Raw genomic sequence first — 19,590 nt, 5'->3', positions numbered from 1 at the left:
CAGAGATGGCAGACTTCTTGGACATTTCAGTGCTGCACTGCACAGAATTACGAGCTCAGATCATTTGGCCAGACTGTCCCACAACTGAGCCTTTAGAAACAGCAACAGTGATCTCCAAAGGGGCCTCTGGATGTGTGACAGGCCAACAGCCCTGCTAGCAGCTTGTGGGATGTGCCAGGGGCTACAGGCAGAGCTGGACAGACAGAACCACAACACAAAGTGGTTTCAGAGCACACTTTGAGGATTTTCCACCCCACTGCAGACAGCAGGTCTTCCTGTCTGCATTAACAAAATTACAAAATAACACCACGAATTGGAAGTGAAATGTGCCCATATCCCTGCCCAAACAGACTTGGCCAAAGAATCAAAGTCCCTCCAATCACCCCAAAAGGCACTTGGAAATCAAGGTGTGAAGAGCACTACAGACACCAGTATTTATCTCAGATGTGAGTCTGGGCAGAAAACTCAAGCTCAAGAGCTCTGTGAGGTACTCCCAGCTTCACCACAAGCCTCAGGTGCAGCCCCTGGCAACTCATCTCTCCAGGCCCCTTTGCAAAATAGAAGGCAACAGTTTTCCTCCTGCTGCCAGGGAGAAGCATTGATGCCCCCAGATGTGAGAGCAGCCCAGGCCAGGCAATGCCTCAGATCCTGAGCTCATCACTACAGATCCTCATCACCACAGCCAACCTCTGACACCAAAACAAAGCAATCCCTTAGATCTGCAGCACTCAAACCACTGGAGACACCTGGGATTATCCCTTCACACAGACAGAAAAGGGGAGAAACAGCACTGCTGAGCCAGCCAGCAGCACACAGCCACTGCCTCCACTGGCTCCAGTCACACCAGTCCCTGCTCCTGGCTGGGAACTGGGGAGTCTCTGGTTGAACCTACTCCAGAGCATGGAAAAGACCTCAGCACTGGAAAGACTCTTATTTAAAAAGCAGTGGATTGGAACTTCAGAACGAGGTAAGTTTTTATGAAATCTAGTGGGGAAAGATCAATATTCTTTTGTAGGTAAATGTGGTCATTGGGAACACTGGAGCAGCAGCTCAGAAGACAGATTTTCTGTTTATCCACACCACCAGAAGCAGAAGTGAGAACAAAGGCAGCTGTCCTTACCCAACACAAACCAAATCCAGGATCCTGAGCCTTTAACTCACAGAAAAAAACCCATAAATCTCACTGTGCTTGTGCAGAAAGAGCTGGAGGTTTTTAAAAGTGCTGGAAGGGAAGCCAGCATTTGTCTTTACCCTTTCCAAACCCAGGGACTGGGATGCCTGGCCAGTTGCCCATAACAGCACCTAAACCCAAGGCAGTGGGGCAGCTCTGAACACCCAAACCCCCAAGGGTGCCAAGGGTGAGCCAAGTGTGGGTTTCCAGCCCAAACCCCCCTGCTCTGTGGCAAACCCAGAGATGCTGGAGGCAGGCTGATGGGAAGGCTTTGGGGCTGAGCTGGCTCACACTAATGACCCCACAAGCAGGATCTGGCAGGCAAAGGCAGCCCCCAGATTTAGCCAGAGCTGCTGGAGTTTCAGATGGTGCAGAACAGCACATTGATCCATTTATCGTCTCTGGGTTGCCATGGAGACCACAAGTCATTTCCCACCATCACCACCCCCCTGCAGACCCCCCCACTGCTTTTCAGTTTCTAGCTGGGCACTGGGGAAGCATTTGCAGCACCGTGGAAATTAAATCCACACCAGAGGAGCAGAGGATTCAGAGCTGACACAGCCAAGAGACCTCAGCTTGAGGCAGTCTGTCCTGCTCTTCCCCACTGAGCAAGGCCAAGCAACCAGGCACTCCAAGCCTGAGTACTATGGGAAATTAACAATAAAGTGGGTTTTTAATGCCACTCCGTGGGTCCCCCTCTGACAATTCTCACAAGGTAGCAGGGAAGAAATCTCTCTAAGTGCATGTGCCAAAACAGGCTTCGGTGTATCACAGAGGACATTTCCACCAGGGAGTTCCCATCTCCCCAAACAGGGTAACATCCAGCAGGACAGCAGGCTTCTCCTTCTCATGCAGCAGATCCAGTCATGAAGGATCACAGCTGACCCTTCACTGAGGGGAGCAGAGCACCAAGCAACTTGTGCACACTGCAGGCAGCAGGATGAGAGTGGGTGGATCAAACTCCAGCCACCTGCTGCTGGAAAAACATCACTTCTGGGTCTGTAGGAGAGACATGAGCCACCAGCTCTAGGGGCAGCAGAGCAAGGCTTGAGCACATCCTGAAAGCCCACCATTGAGATATACCTTCCCCAGTCTCTCAGCCAGGAAGCAGAGAAAATACCTGAACTGCTTTTGGGGCAAATGTCCCAATGGGGTGCACAGCACTGCCTCCCCACACCTACCCAGTCCAGGCTCTGGCACCACAAAGTGCTCAGGTGCTGTTCAGCACTGTCATTTACTAGAACCAGATAGTATCACATTTCCTTCCTCCCACCCCATGTAGGATGAAAAAACACCATCAAGACAACCTGAGAAAAATTTTTCATATCTTAATACTTAGAGTTTGGCTTTTAACTCCTCACACAGCCACTCAAGGCAGTCACCTGCTCAATCAAAAGAGCTGATCCTGGGTAATTCCCCTGCACTTTAACAAAGGGCTGCTGTGCAAGGGCTGCACTTCTTACCAGCTCATTCCCTGCACACACCACTGTGAAAACTTGGTGCTGGCTTTACCCCAGGCTCCAGCACTGGATTATGACAAGCACCTTTCAGGAGGCCAAAGGACAGAGGAAGAGCTGGTGTGACAGCCCCCCCAGCATGGTGGGCTGCTGCCAGAGGAGCCCAGCAGCCAGAACCCAACCCAGGCACTGCAGCATGAGGACACAGGGCAGTGGCAGAGCACAGAGAGGCAGCTGCAGGCTGAGAGCCTTCAGGGAAACTCAAGAAGCGTGGTGTAAATACTGTATGTGCCTGGAGCCAGAAAGCTCAGCGAGGGCTGTGTGTGGCATTTCCTGAAGGTTACCTCTAATAAGTGCTGTCAGCTTGCCAGCCTTCGACTGTCTGCCGAGTCCTTCTGTGGGAAGCACGGCCTCTGTGGCATTGTCACAATCTGTGACAGCAAGAGCTCAAAAAATAAAATTCCTCCCACGCAGCACAGACAAAGCAGGTGTAGGACACCGGGGCAGGCAAACCCACTGTAACCTGGCAGGGTGGAAAGGCTCCTCTCTCCTTGCCAATGCCTGCTCACAGGGCTGCCTGCTGAGCACTGTGTCCCCCCTTTAGAGGGGAGGGGGCAGGTGAGCAGGTGGCCCAGGCTGTCCTGCCCTGCAGTGCATGCAGCTGCTCAGCCCATCCAGCAGGACCAGAGCTGCGATGCTCAGGCCACCCTCCTCCTGCTGGGGTGCTGCAGCAGCTCCCTCACCCCTGCAGAGGGCTGGGCACTGCATCCACCTGTGCCAGAGGCAGCACAGCCAGAGCACAGCAGTGCTCATTTGTCTGCGTTCATTTTCTAGCTGCCACCCAAGAGATTATCCTGGCCCTCCCCACTCATTTACTTTTGCCACTGGGAACAGACAGGGCATCTCCATCTATTCCCAGGGTAAAATTCACGCACAGCTTTAGAGCCTTTCCAGCCCCGTGCTCACAGCCCACTGGTGACGTGGATCTGCTCTCTGCTGTTCTTCAAATCACCTCCGGAGCTCAGTGTGGCACAGGGGCCTGCAACCAAGCCACATGGCACCAATCTCTCCAGCAAGGACACCAAGCTTTCTGCAAAAGCAGAAAATGCCCACAACTCCTCTTGCTGAGCCTCCGCCTCAACCCCTTTTTTTTCACAGGACAGCTCCAAACACAGCACTAGAAATGAATGCCAGTGGTAAGCAGACAGTACACAGCAGATAAACACTACTGCAGTTGTGAGCAAAGAACTCAGGAGATCTGTCATTCCAGTTTCCAGGAAAGAAAAAAAGCCACAGTTCAAGGCCTCTTTGGTTACGTAAACTTCATTTCCATGTCTTTTATCACTGATAAGATAAGCCATTGCTCAAGTTCAAGTTCTGTATCAAGTAAACCATGATAATCCTCTTAGGAATTCCCCATGCCCCAGCTTGAACAGACCTGCAGAAAAGAGCTTAAGGGGTTGCCTTCAGCTTAAAAAAAGAAACACACAAGCACACAGCCACAGACTTATTTATAATGTAGGCAAATTTGGGGCCTAGTGTAGAGCACTGGAGGCTTATACAGCTCTGTCTGAATAAGGGATCTACTTCTGCCCCAGTTCATAAATGCTACAAGCTACTACTTGGTCATGCATGGCTCAGCTGAGCACCAGCCTGGGGATGATTGCCTTCCAAGGAGGATTTCTTGCAGCAAGAGGAATCCAGAGGGTCAGACCCCAGAAGAAATTAAACTGACTCACAACCAGTCACACACACTTTGTCCTGGATTACAGCAACAAGACTTTTCCAGGCAGCGGTAATTTTTTTTATTTATTACAGCACAGGATAATTTTATATCCTTTAATGCTGGCAGCAGAATTACAGTGATTTTAAGCAATTATTGCCCTGCTTCGGGTACAAGACGTTAAACTCACTAAGACCACCTCCTCCTGTACTTTACTGTCAAAACACCCAGATGCAAAACATCACTGTCTATATTTGTTAAGAGGATGATTTGATCCAATCTAGCAACTGACTATATTTACTAAGCACTTAAATATGCACTCACACACCCCGCACTGCAACACAAAAGGCCATTTCATAAATATCTGATTGCAAGACAGATGACAGCAATAAGCAGGCACACAAACTCTTGCCCTCCTCTCTGCTGCTCATCATCAGGACACAAATTACCTGGGCCAGCAATTTCATCACAGCGTCTTCCAGGGAACCGACTTAGCCCGAAGGCAATGAAGGCCAACATTTGAAGCTTTAATACTTTATTTCACAGGGCTGCATCTGGCCACCCCAGCGTGCTTCAGCAAGGTGCAGCCACATGCTGCAAGGGCACAGCATTAAACCCTCCTAAGCTGTGGCTGCCACAAGATCAAGGCACCAGGCAGTGGGTAACATCTGAAATTGGTGCTTAAAATGCAAATTTGCTTCAGGTCTGTCTACTTCCTCAGCCAGCCCAACGGGCTCCAGCACCCACAACCGTTTCTTACACATTTCTAGCTACCGTGATTTTTATCCCTCTGCTAGCTCCTCTCCATTAGGGTCTTTCCCACATCTCTCAGTATTTTATGACACTCAAACTAAAAGATGCAGCATATCAAACAAAACACATCTCTCTCCTTCCCACCAGCAACTTCAAGATCCTTCAGCACTGACTGACAACCCACAATATTGCAGGAAAGGCTGTTTTCAGATCAGCTGCTGGAAAAGCTCTTCCAAGGTAGCAGCTGAATTCAAATCACACACCAATTAGCTCAGGGGGATTTGTATGTTTTTCTTTCAGGAAGCCTATTTGAAAACAAAACAAAGAGGGGGGGAAAAATTGTTTAAATCTCATTAAAATACCTCAAACTGTGTCGCAAGAATGCCACATTTTCTACTGAAGAAAACAGGAGCAGCTTTAACTAGTTTCACCTCACCAGATGGAATTTTGTCCTTTAAGCCACTTGCTGTGTCCCCCACCTCAAAGAAGATAACACAGAGGTCCAGAACAGCTACAGACCTGCTCAGCATCACACAGCAATTAAACCACTGTGCCAAACTGCCTGGTCTGTCCCAGATCTTTCCCACAAGATGAGGTTTTCCACCCTGCTCCCCTTAGGTTCGCTCCTCCCGCCTCAAGGCCACATGCAGATGACCGTGCTTTTTCTGAAGGCAGTGCCAATGAGGCCACTGCATTCGTTATCCAGCAGGATAATGACAGAGTGCAATTCAGTCAACAGCAAATCCTCCCCAGGGAGATGCCCTCTGACCCTCCCTGAGCTGGGGGATGAACGCAGACAGCCAGATCTCAGACAGGCGGCAGGGCTGAGTGAATAATTCCTAATGAATCCTTTCATCTCTTCTTTTGTTTTGGGCAAGGGAGGGAGGGGTGAAAGGAAATAGTTTGGTACTATCCACCAGCAGAAAATTATTTTCTAGAGCTACCCCAAATCACTGTCATCTGAGGAACATTTTTCATGGCTTGTGCACAGTACGTGGGCACAGAACACAGGCTGCTCTCTGCAGAGAGCCCCTGGTGCAGACAGCCAGTCTGGGAGCAACAGCCAAAGACACAGCAAGAGCAGGGATGCTGCTGGAAACCTCGCTTAAAATCACCCTTAGGCAGGCAATTGAGAGTTAACCTAAGATATCCACTCAAATCATATTTTTACCAACAAAATTCAGCTCCACTGACACATCAGCAAACGGAGGAAGGACAAGAAAGTTCATGAAATGAGGCCCTCAGAAAGCCAGGATTTTACCTCTCTCCACATGCCACTCAGACCTCACTATCAATTTTCTCTCGTTTTCCAAGCCACAAGCTGTAAGGATAACAAGGATGTGATAAAAGCAGATTTATTTTTTTCCCCCAACAAAAAGCAGCAATTCTCATTTCTCCAGTGTGAATTCAGCTGTAGAATTCAGTTTAGCAGCATCTGCTGAACGCTCTGTGTCACCCAGAGGTCCCACAGTAAACAAGGGTGGAAAAACAACTCCCAGCTCTGAGATCTCAGAGCTGCTTCACAGCTTTCAGCCATTCATGCAGCACCCTGGCTCACGGGCACTTGTCCTCATCACTTTTAGCCTTGCAGTTCTTATCCCCATCTCTCAACTCATCCTAAAATCAGCCATGTCTGAAGCAGTCACTCCCTTCCAGCTGCATTTCCAGGGATTTACCCTCAGCAGGCTGCGGGTTATACTGGGAACAGAAATCACACACAAGGACCATGGTGCTGAGATGCTCCCAGCCCCATTCCCAGACAAATGAACTGACATGAACCTGCACACTTCAACAGAGCTTGGCTGGTGTATTTATATAGATGCCAAATCCCAGGGATATCAATGACAATCTCCTCCCCAGTAAAACCCGATTACAGTGCTGGACTCTCTAAAGCCCCCCTGCCACCTCAGACATCACGGGGAGCAGCCCCAAACCCCTCCAGGTGCCCTGCACAGCAGGGGCTGCAATGCCAATGATTAAGCAAATCTTCAAAGGGAAAAAAAACAAGAGTCCTGGTCAATGACTGACCAGGGTAATAGCTCAGGCTACTATCATGTGCTCTTCTCACACCACATTTGTTTGCTGGGCTGCCCAAGAGGTTTCCAAGGGTCAAACACGAGGTCATCAGCTTTGCTGAAAAATAGAAAAAGCTGGAGCTGCAAGTAAGGAAGGTCCTAGTGCTTACAATTAAGGCTAAAAAAGACATGAAAATGCAAATCCTTTAAGTTTAAACATACCAGAGGCAGCATCAAAAAGGAGAAGAAAAAGAAAAAGGATTTTATGGTGTTTGAGGATCAGACCTTCGCAATATTTAGTAATCCACAAAAAATTCTGACCAGCCTCAAGGACCAAGAGGGGCTGTGGAAAGCAAAACCTTGCTTTCAGGCTATTTTGAGAAGCACTCACAAGGTTTATCCCAGAAACTGCTTTCTGCCTACTCAGATTTCTCAACTGAGCCAATCACATGGTGTTTCGGTGGACTGCTGGAGACACTTGAGAATAGCAGAGCTGCCTGCTGCTATCTGCCTGGCACAGGGTGGTTTTTAATTGAGGCTGAACTCTTAAGTCCCTGCTGCAGTCTGCAGCTCCAATCACTGAAATAATAATTAAACCCAAGAGAAACAGTGCAAAGCAGCAATGCCTTTAACTAGTACATTAAGATGAGGGGACCTGAAGATGTGCACAGACATCTCCAGGATGTGCTGTTCTGTTTCAAGCCTGAGGATTTCACAGATTTTTAAACAGAAAGTCAGGGTGGCAGAGATCCTGCAGTACAGAAACAGCAGAGATGCAGGAAAGTATCCACTTTCACCTCACTTAGTCCAAGAAAGAAATCAGAGCAATTTTTTGCCATCTGAGTTTGGGACCTTCCTTCCCTGGGAATCTGAGGGATTACCCAGAGAGGGGAATGAAAAGCAAGAGATCAGACTGATCCAAGTCTGATCAGACTGACCCAAGACTGATCTGAGCCATCCTCCCCAGTTCAAACTAATCTGTGAAAGAAACCACCCTGAAAAAGTCTGCGCTGGCTGATCAGACAGCACAAGTTCAGCTCTGAAATCCGAGGGGAGAGACTGAGCCTGGAAACCACTCTCCATTAGGTTAATTAGTCAAGTTTGATGTATCCAAGTCGGTTACCATGGCCACGGGAACTGAAGAGCAGCGCTTTACACAGATTTCCTTGTGTGGGACTGGGGACAGGGGAGCCCATCCAGCCCCTGCAGGCCCCCGGGCAGGCAGGGAGGAAGGAACTTGCCACCCTGGGCTCTGTGCCAGCCCCTGGGCTGGGCTGCTCACAAACCCTTTACTGGAACTGCTCCCTGTCCAGAAGGCTGCTAAAAATAGCACCGAGCCCAACCAAGTTAATGACACATCGAGAAGATGCATTTGCACATAAAAATAAACAGAATGCATGTGAGAGCTCCCCTCCACCTGGCTTCTGGTTGGCTGGTTTTGAATGGGGAGAAAAATCAAAAAGCTGCTCTGTTTTCTCTTAAAAATTCAATGCCTATCTGTCAAAGAAGTGACAGAAAGCTGTCCATCTCTGCAAACACTATGCCAAATACAGCTGAAGCTTGTCTGTCAATTCCAGAGCCTGGAAAGCAACCACAGCATATCACAAACAAACATTTTAAGTGTCATTAGTTACATTATGATCAACATCACGTCAGTTGCTTACAACGCTACTCTGCAGCAAACACTCACCCAAGCACTAGCACCCATGAGTAAAACCTCCTGCAACTTCAGGAACGGCAGCAGATTTAGAAAAGAGTGGGAGAGAAAAAGCAATTTGTAATTCAGCAAGGCTGCTGTGGCAGAGCAGGTTTAAACTCCCTTGAGGCAAGGACTCTGCTCTCACCCTCTGTTCCTCAGGTGCCTCGCTGAGCCAGGTTCAGAAGCTGCCACACAGCACAGAGGATGGTTTCTGCCCAACTTTGCTCTCCATCAGCCGGCCCTGGGCATGCAGGGCCACGCCACAAAAGCACAGAACACTTGATTCTCCTGGGTGCACAAGAAGACTCCAGGGACAAAGGTGCTGCAGCCAGCAGAAAGCAGCAACAATGTGAAAAACCCAGGCCTGCCACAGAGGAACGTTCTCAATCACCACTCCCAGCCAAGCACTTCATTTCCAGCTCACAGCAAAGGAGCAAATGCCACAGACCATGGCAGAAATGACTGAGCTGCTACAGCAGTGCCTGAGCTTGACCCCAAGCTGAAACTGCTGCAGGAACACCAAGAGAACCCTCCCTGAGGGTCTCTGTCACCTGGTGCAAAATTGATTGGTGTGTCCCACATTGAGAGACACACGGCATGTCTGCAAACAGGTCTGTGCACAAGTTTGGGGGGAACATCTCCCCTCTTAGGAGGGTATTTCAGTCCTGTGGAATTTACTCCTGCAAAAGAAAGGCTTGAAGCCCAACCAGGTTGTGTAAAGCACAGCCACTCTTCCCTGATTTCAGGCCCTGTGTCTCCTGGCACATCTGTCCTTGCGGCACCAATACTTTGAACTGACTTAAACAAAACCATGGCTGCTTGGTGAAGACATTGATTCAACTACTCAGGTCAAAAGTAACAGGAGAGAGAAGCACTGAGACATGAACATGTCAGGGAGGTGGCAAACTCCTTCAACCAGCACTACAGCCAAAGTCCCCCAGTTCCAGAAATACAGCTTGAACAAAGTGAGCTAGGCGCTGTGAAAAGGGGAACAACAATCACCCCTGTTTGACAGCGCCAAGCCCACCACGAGCTACCATCAGCCCCACCTTTCTCAGTAGGTTAATGTTCAGCTGTCAGCCTCCCCCATCTCTGCACATGCCATAAATAGTTGCTCATACAGATTTCTCTGTTACACTTACCAAAAACCTGGGAGTGGCCATGCGACAGGAGCACAGAACATGGAGAACACCATTCACTTCTCTAATTGTTCTGCCCCCTCAACACACACCAAACTGACTTGGCAAAGCTGCAAGGCAAAGCTGCTGTATTTATTATTTATTTACACTTTTTTTTTTCCTGCTGGTTAAGAAGCTTCATCAGGCAGACTGCAAACAGCCAAGACAGCACGGATACCTTTTTCAAGTTTTGCATAAACTGGAATGAGTGAAGAATAGCAGGGATAGCAGCATTCCTGGCTGTGTCCTTTATCATAGATATTTTACCTAAGAACTAAGTCCTAAGTTACCTAAGTAATTAATTGTTACCTAAGAATTAATTGGTAAAACACTCAAGAAGTTTGTAAAGGCAAGTGTGAACACTCATTATTTCTGAGTATGGTGTTCTTACCCTGGGGATCAGCCTCTCAAACAAAACTCAGTGTGTGCAGGCTGGCTGATCAGAAGGCAGGGGAGTGCCTGTGTTAGCCAAACACATTTTGTGCCTGGAGCAGCAGCCGGGTGAGCCCGGGCTGAGCAGTCGTGCACGGACACGCTGTTCCTGACTCTGCACCCATCATCTTCCAACTCAGCCAAAGGTTCAAGGTGTTTCCGCATGAAACAAGGAACTGGAGCGGGGCAAACACAATAATACATTGTGTGGGGACTGAAACCTCCTGCTGAGAAGAAATCCACAGACGTTTAAAAAGCACAACCGAGCAAAATGCAGAAAAAAATAAGACACAGATGGAGCTTAAAGCGCTCGTCTCATTGAGCCAGACCAAAACTCACTCCGCCTTTGGCAGGGGAAACAGGAGCAACCAGGGTGCTTGTGTCTGCCTCTGCAGCACGACTCCTCCACCTCAGGGCAAAGCAAATTCCCCATTTCTCAGCCCTCTCTGCTGTTGGCAGAGTTTAAGGACGTTCACAAAAGCGCGTTAGATTTCATGAGCACCAGTCTCGGTGGAGAAGATGCAAACCTCAGCTCTGCACAGTGAGAGAGTTAAAATAAAAACACAAGCCTTAAGGTACATGCTGACTTCTCTCTTTACTTCTGTTTCATAATGCTGGAGAAAGCCCAAAACCCTGCAGTGTTTCTCACTCCAACACCACACAGCCCTCAGGAACGCTGCTGGCAGCTGGCTGGGTTTGGGACCAAAACCACAGCAGCTCTTTATGTGCATCTCAAGACACGTAGACATCAAAAGCCAAAAAAAAAATCTAACAAAAAAAACCAACCCCAAAAAAAACCCACCCCAACAATTTTTAAGTAGCAACCCTGTCAAGATATCAAAGTAAAGCCAAAACTAAAACCTACAAATGAAGGAAAAAAAATAGAGAGGAAGCAGAAAAAAAGGGCTGGCTGACACCTCCTATACATGCTGCCAGCAGGATCATTTGCTCCAAAAATAAGGATGCTCAACACATCTTAACTGATGACATGACAACTGCTTCACGTCCCAACACCGAAGTTGCATAAAAACCTCTGAATACCCATTGCCTTGCAGCTCAGTAAAAAAAAAGAACTCTACTCACTCAGAGCAAGCAACAGACACCGTGCGCCGCTCCTCAGAAAGGTTTTCAGCTTCATTTCCACTCGGGCTGCAGAGCAGCATTTCACCCCTCCGCCCTCTGCCAGTCACGCTCAGCAGCTCCAGCCACGAGGCTGCAGCTGAGCTGGCTGCGCAGGTGCCTGTGCCCACAGCATGCAAAAACACCTCAGCTGCAGCTCTGGATCCCAAAACACTCCGCAAAGGGAGAGCTACTGACTCCAGGTGCCCCCAGACAGCAGCAACAACCTCCAGCAGAGCCTGGGTGTGCTCAGGCTGCCTCAGCAGCACCTCTTGAATAAGGGACATTTAAGACTAGGAAGCCTTCAATAAGAATTCTGAAGGCTTTTTCCACTGCCAGTTCAGAGAGTTCTCCCAAAACACTGAACACACAGATTCTTGTAATGCAGACTTTGCTGCATTTTATTTCTTTGACAGTTTTTAATCACCTCTGGTCTAGCATTTGGAAATTATTATTCACACACACAACAGGAACAAGGCTGCAGGGAAACATGAATTTCACTGGCCTGCCTGGTTTTGTCTGTGGACACCACCTCACATATTACCAAATCAAAACAAGCCAGCCAACTTGAGCGTGAGGGGGAAATGAAAGGGCAGACCGGTGACCTAGAAATGAAGCTGACACTCTGGCATGAGCTTGAAACTCTGCAGCAAAGGGGGGGGAAAAAAAAGCTGTAGCTGCTTTCAAGATGGAGCTTGAAAAGTTTATTAATGGAATAATGGAAATAAACTATGTGGTACCCACAGAAAAGCAAGGACTTGATCAAGGAAGTTTTTCCAATAGGAAAGAGGGGACGTAGTTATTTGCTAAACACAAGAAATTCTTACACCAAAGAGGGGACGTAGTTATTTGGGGTTCAGATGCCATAAAAACACCCCAATAAAACCACTGAAGAAACTTCTTGAGCACACAGTTGTGGTACCATACACCACTGCTCTGATGACACCCAAGACTTACACACCACACCATGTCACAAATGTATGATGGTAACAGCACAGGCTTGAGGAGGCAGTAGACAAAGCTTGTTCAAGCAGTGATCAGGAACGCCACAGTCTCAGCACTGATCCAAACTCACCCTGCCAGGTGTAATTGGTTCAAAGAGGGTGCTCACAAGCTATATTTGTCCCAGCAAGTCTCAGGCTTGAGCGAGTAACGTCCACATCAGCAGCACGAACTGCCACAGGACCTGCATCGCCCTCGGCAAGGCTGGCAGAGAGGCCTCCAGAGCCAACATCCAGCCCAGAGCCTGCCTGCACCATCAGGCAATCCAGGGTAACTCACTGGGGACTCACAGCCTCCCAAACCAGCTCCTTGCAACACCACAGCAAGGAGATCACGCGGCCTCGGCAGTAAACACTCACACAGAGCTTGTGCTGCACAGCCAGGTGCTGCCTCTGATAAACCACTGCTCTCCAGGGCTTTGGCAGCGCTGCAGGTACGGCTTGGAGAAGTTTGCGGAGGCCAAAGACTGAGCTATTTATGAAGTGATCAAGTACCATGCAGCTGAGAGCTGGTCTTATAAAAATTTAGCCGCTGGAGTAATTTTATAAGGTTTTAAAATATTTTCAGAAGAAAGCCAACTTTCCATTGTTTGCCACAGCTTGTTAGAAGCCCACAGATCCCGCAGTGCAGAGGAAAAGACACCCTCCACCCTCTCCAGCCAGCACTGCACGGCTGGAGGCACAGGCAGATTTTCAGAAAGCTCTTTGCCTGTCATCCTACTCAGCAATTCAATTCTCCCACCACATCCCACTGACACCCAAGCACAGGGCTCTGTCCTTCACCGTGCTCTGTTGCAATAATCAGGCCCCAGCTCTTTACACAACCACCTAAGCCTCCAGACCTTGCAATTAAACGCTCCCTGAGGAGGATGAACCCTGCCCACCTGGGAGGCAGCAAGTCCTCAGGGGCTGAACACAGACGATGGGACGATCTGCAGCAGGAACCTTCCCAAATCCTGTCATACTCCACCCACGGGCTGACACATTTCTTTCCTTCTGCCTTCTTCAACACAGAGACAAGGAAGAGCACACTGCAAAGTCCTCTCCTGCCCTAACATGCACAGGACAAACCCAAACTGTGTTGCTTAAGAAGCTGGTAGGCAACATTTGGGCACCAGCAGAGAGCACCAGCCAGAGCTTGCAGAAAACAGAGTTTAGAGGACGCAGAAGTCCCAAAAACTACATGATAGATTGAAGTATTTATTCACTGAAGTATTTATTCAGTTTACAGCCAGTTCCCTGAGCAGGCAGAGAGAAGCACACCCAACTGGAAGAGTTAACTTCCCACACGTTTGGCCAAAGCTGCGTTTCTGGGCACCGCCGCTCTGTCCAGTGTTACGCCAGGGAAACAATGCTAAATAAAGATTACGTGGAGTGGTATTATGTAAATAATTCTCTTCCACAATGAAAGGATAAACCTAGGCTGCCTGGTTAGTTATTAACCCAGGAGCCAGTGCTGCAGAGAGGAAATCCTGCCGGCTCTGCCTCCCTCCCTGACACACGCACCACCCACCCCAAGAGCCAGAGCCAGGCCTGCAGCCTCCAGAGACAATACCCACACCACCCCTGGCTTCCCTGCAGGCTGCCACTCTCCCTCATGGGAGGAAAACTTCCCACAGGAGGAAACTATCTGCACCCCACCACACTGCCTCCTCCCAGGGCAACCCCGCTGCCAGCCTCACCACTGCTGCCAATGCCCAGCTTGGCCCCCTTCCTCATCCTCCTCTCACCATCAGCCCAGGACACCAGGGGTTCCCTGTGCTATGATGGGAACACCCTCCTGGACACATCCCTCCTCTTGATGGCCTTCCCTTCCCCTCCCAGCTGAACCCACTTTGCTTGCACATCTTCCTCTGCCCAGAATAACTTACTCAACCTTTCTGCCTCCATTTCTCCCTGCAACCTTCCTGCTGCCTTGGCTTCACGTCTCAATGCTTTATGTTTGTCGTACGATTTTAAATCTGTCAGCAATTCATCCATCTGCCACCTCCTGGGTTTTTAATGCCGCAAAACATTCTGGGATCCAGGCTCGCATAAACCTCTTGGTGGAAAATTAAGCTGTACCTCATTCAGAAACCAAACTGGCTATGAGATCATTTCTTTCCAAGGTGCTGGGCTGTTTCAAAGACTGGCTTCTTCCCTACAGTGAGCAGAAAAGCCATGATGCTATCCGGTCTAAAATAAACATTATGGGAGCAGCGATAAGGGGAAACATTTCAGCTGACTAAGAGCAATGCGGGTTCAAATCCAAGCGTAAGCTGATATTGCTTATAATTTGTTCCCCAGCCAAAAACACAGACTGGAGTGAAAAAATGGAAGGCATTAAACAACAAGCAGCGTACTCAGCGACTCTGAAAAACTTCAGCATTTCCATTTACGTTATTATTTTTTTAAATAACCTTCAGTTTCACGGATCATAAAGTTAATTTGGAGCAACTTCCCTTCTCTGTAACTAGACAGAGCTGCTATCCTTTACATTCATTAATGTTTGCTCAGTGCTCCGCAGCTATAAAGAGAGCACCAACCATTATCAGCATCCTGCATGCACCCAGCAGGCACATAACCACTGCTGTGCTCTCCCCGTCCCCAAATCCCCTCCAGCTCTGGCACTGTGGTCACAATCACAGCCATGGACAACCACCTCCATCTTTACTGCTTTTCTTCCTCTCCCCTGCAGGCAGGGCTCCTCTCTGGGCCTCTCCAGGCCAGATTCAGATCATCAGCAATCAGTGCCTCGTCACCTGCCTCGTCAGCCAGGTCACATTTCTCAGCTCCACACACTGAAGGTGGCAGGGGAATGCCACTGTGTGAGCACTGCCTGCTCACCAGAAACATCCCCTCCCGGGGACCCTGCTCACCTTCAGCAGGAACAGTCCAACCCCAGAGAGACTCCAGCTGCCAAAGGCAGGTTGGCAGGAACAGAGAACTGGTGGCCTCAAGAAGGGAAGTGACAAGTAGGGTGGGCAGCAGGACTGGGGGTGCAGCCCAGATTTCTCAATTCCCAGTAAAGTCCCGCAGCTGCCTCGTGTTCAGGTCAGGGATCACTTCCCAAAACTGACGAATCACTCATTTCCTTCTGCTCTTCTGTCCTCCTTCCCTTCCTGCCAGATCCATCCCTCACTCTGATCAAGCTTTTACAGGCATTTTCATGCCCTCTGTTCTGCAGCTCCAGCTCCCTCTTCAATCTTCCTTTTGGGAAAGCAGCTCTGCCCTAGTCACGCTCATTAAATGACACACATTTCCATTTTCTACTGCAATGCAAAGATCTATCCCTTGACATTACAGGGCAAATCAGAGCCCTCAACACCTGTGTGCCAGCACAAGCCCAGCCATAAATAGCAATTCTCTGCTGCTTCCCATGTCGATACACAGCAAGGGCCCTTCAAAGCCGTGCAGGAGCCTGTGCCACAGCAGCCTCGATGAGAATCCGTGACCTCACAATGCCCAAATCCTTAGGCAGCTGCAAAAGCCTCAGTCACTAATCAGAGAGGCGACTGGGTGCTGCTGTACCTCATTTCCAGCTCCATTAGAGCTGACCCTGCTCTCTGCTGAAAACTCTCAGCGAAGACTAAAGCGAGCCACAGCTCCTCAAAACGCAGCTGCACAAAAGTAACAGTGCTCCAGAGAACACCCTGGCCTGGATTCCCATCCCTGTGCACCCCTGCAGCCGGGCCCAGGGGCTGCATTTGGGGACCCCTGCTCACAGGCACAAAACCTGGGGGGAACCAGCACTCTGCCACTGGGAGTACGAGCCCTCACACTGAACAAGCAAAGCACTCATGGAGAAAGAGACTCTTGAGCAGCTCTCCAGCAGACTTGCTCTGACACATTGAACTTCACATAACCCCACCAGCCTCAGTTTAGCGACTTGTGAAGTGATCTGGTCAGAATGAGACACTGGGTTAGGGATGGGGAGTACAGCACCCCAAAGGCTCTCCTCCAACCCACTGCCCTTCAGCACTGCTCAAATCAACCACCCTAAACGCACCTCGGAAAAGTTACCGATGTAATCCTCCTTCTGCACCCACTCATCTAGAAACTGACACAAGATCGTAGCTTTCCTCCCCCCGCAGGGACAACACGATGATGGTATCTCAGGCACATCAATTACAGTCAGTTTCAAACAGGTTTCTCCCAGGACAAACACATTGCAAAAAGGACTGTATTGCAGCAGAGCCACTAAAAACCAGAACCAGGAACACTGGCAGCCATCAAGGGGGACAAATAATTCACAGCCATGTCACAAAAGATGAAGATATCTCCTATGACCCAATTCCAGCCGTGGAGATGAGACAGGAGCTCTCACCACGTGCAGCTATCAGCACAGCTGCTTGCACACCATCGCTGCCAATCACAACAGAACTGCCTTCACCACACTGCATCTCCTAATTACAAGACATGAACACGGCCTGAACCAAACCCTCTTCGGATTTAGCGCAGGATGGCTCCAGGGATTAGTACAACCTCCACTGGAGGCAGCTTGGTTCAGCTCCAACCACAGCCATTAGCAAGCGAAAAGTATTGCCAAGCAGCAGCTGGCTGGTGGCTTGCACAAAACAAGTTTATGGTTTCAGTGCAGATCCTGTCGCAAAAAAAATGCCAGTCACCTCCCTGGAGCTGCAAGGTGTGAAGGCAGAGGCACCCACATGCTTCTGCAGGGCTGGAGATGCTGATGTGGGAGGTGTTCCCACACGGGCCCAGACCAGCTCCAGAGCCAGCCCTGACCTCCGCAGGGGTTTCAGAACCAGGTATGTTTTGCAACTTGGCAGAAACACACAGCTAAGTAACAGAAACCACCACCCACATGAAGCCAGGAGAACAAAGTACCAGTGTTTTCCTGCCCCAGACATGTGCGTGCCCCATCTCCTCTCTCACACCAAAAATAGCTTCTACTTTTTCCCTTTTGGCAACAACAAACTGAGGTTTGAGTGCATTTGCTTTCAATAAACTAAACACGTTTTGCAAGAGTCTCTCTCACAGTGAAACTTACTCAACTAAAGTTATAAAATATTTGTCACAGGCAAAACTTCCCTGCCATGGCACCGTGAGACTCAACCCCAACACACTCTGCGAGCCTCGCTCACTGAATTCCTCACCCAAGGCACAGGTCCTGCACAGACCCAGACACACAGGAGGTTTGAGCTAAATCCCAAAGTCACCCAACATCAGCACTGAAACTCAGAGAATTAAGTATGATTTGATTAAAATCATCTAGGAATACATGGCTTCATGAGAGCCCTTGAAGAGTTTTGTCACCACTTCCAGAAGAGAGGGAAATGCTCACCCAGTTGTCCCAACTCACACTGGCTCCCTTTATGAATCAGTAGTAGTACTGCTCAGTAAAGCACACGGCAAACTTGAACTTAACCTTGCTGATAAAACCCCTATATACTAAATGGAAAAACTCTCACCCCACATGACCAAGGAATACCAGCGGAACGACATCACACCCACCAAACCGATTAAAACCACCAGATTCAGCAAAACCCTGACGGTTTTCAGGCATCCAGAGCGCCAACCTTTGCTTCACAGGAACACCGAGGGAAACCATAAACGCCTGTGGACCGAGGGGTTGGGAAACACCCACAGCACAGCTCTGTCCTCTCCCGCACATTCTTGAGCTGACCCAAAACACAAAGTTCAGGGAGCAGCCGCAGCCTCGGGCGCGGGCAGCAGTGCCCGCAGGCGTGCTGGGCTTCCAGAGGGTTCAAAGCGCTGCAAGCAGCGATGGCTTTGTCGGGTCAGCACGGCCCGGGCAGCCCCAGCCCGAGCCCTGCAGGTTTTGCTGCTTCAGTGGTGTTGGCAGCAGCCCACATGGCAGGCAGCTGCCTGCACCCACTGCAGCCTGCTCTTTGTGCATTGTCAGGGCAAGGGAGCAGGAGGAAGGGCCGAGGGAGAAGAGGGAACAGGAAATTATAAGAATCAACAGAAAAAAAAAAAACAAAAAAACAACAAAAAAAGCGATTACTCCGGAGACCTCAGCTGGGGTTCAGAGAAACGTGCACTTGTTGCCTGCAGACACCCGGCTCAGTTACCTCGCGTAAATATTTACACGGCGAACGGCACACGGCCCGAGGAGCCAGCCCTCGGCTCGCGTCATGGCCGGGACCGGCCGTGCCCCCTCATGGCCCGGAGCCGGCCGTGCCCCCGCACCCCGGGCACGGCAGGGCCGCCCCGCTGCCCCTCATTCATTGCTGCAACCCACCGGCCCCCAACGTGCGGGGGGCTGAAGCCGCAAACACAGCGGGATTGAACGAAAAGGAGGAAAAAAGAGAAATGGGGGGTAAAAAAAGGCCCTTGGGTGCCCCCACCCCGCAGAGGGGTGTCCCCGCCAGTCTGCCCAGTGCGGGGCTCCCCCGCGCTCCCCAGCCCCGCCGCTCCCGGGCGCCGCGTTCCCTTGAGGCCAAAACCAGCAAAACCAACAGGAAAAAAAAAAAAAAAGAAAATAATAAGAGAAAGTTTCTCCCCGGCGAGCAGCTCCCGTGGCACATTTTCATTTTTACGTAACGCGGCCGCCTTTCCCCCACCTGCGGGGAGCGGAGCGGCCCCCCCAGCCCGGCCCGCACCCCGGCACCGGGGGCTCCCCGGGGCTCCCCCCTCCCGACTCACCTAATCCCGCCGGCAGCTGCCGCCCCCCATCGCCGCCGCCGCTCCCGCTTCAGCGGCCGGCGGGGCAGCGCTGGGCGCGGGGACGCGGCCCCGCCATCTGCGCCGTGTTTATAAATCCAGAGCCATGGGGCTGCGAGCCGCGCCGCCCGCCCGTCTGTCCGTCCGTCCGTCCGTCCGTGGGGCCGGGCCGCCCCTCGCCGCAGCGCCGGCCCCGCAGCGCCCAGCCCTGCCCAGCCCAGCCCTGCCCGCCCCGGCGCGGCGGGAGGCGGCGGTCGCTCGCTCGCTCGGTCGTGGCTCGCTCGGTGTCTCGGTCGGTCCCTAAGGCCGCCCCACAGCCGGGCCGGGCGGGGCGGGGCGGAGCGGGGCCGCGCCGCCCGCGCGCGTTAAAGGGGCCGCACGCGCCCGCGCCGCCCAGCGCCCGGCGGGACCCGGC

General features: G+C 50.6%; 1 protein-coding gene across 1 annotated transcript in view; it reads right to left on the bottom strand.

Annotated features, from left to right (window-relative positions):
* NCOR2 (nuclear receptor corepressor 2) overlaps positions 1-19,322 on the bottom strand; it is a 226,199-nt gene extending 206,877 nt beyond the window's left edge. The window contains exon 1 of the mRNA XM_059484874.1: positions 19,158-19,322. The gene's annotated coding sequence lies outside the window, so the exon portion shown is untranslated. The remainder of the gene's footprint in view (positions 1-19,157) is intronic.
* Between the last annotated feature and the right edge of the window lie 268 nt (positions 19,323-19,590).

The sequence above is a fragment of the Ammospiza nelsoni genome, chromosome 18 (assembly GCF_027579445.1).
Source record: "Ammospiza nelsoni isolate bAmmNel1 chromosome 18, bAmmNel1.pri, whole genome shotgun sequence".
NCBI classification, from domain to species: Eukaryota; Metazoa; Chordata; class Aves; order Passeriformes; family Passerellidae; genus Ammospiza; species Ammospiza nelsoni.
This window is presented reverse-complemented; position numbering and strand designations above follow the sequence as displayed.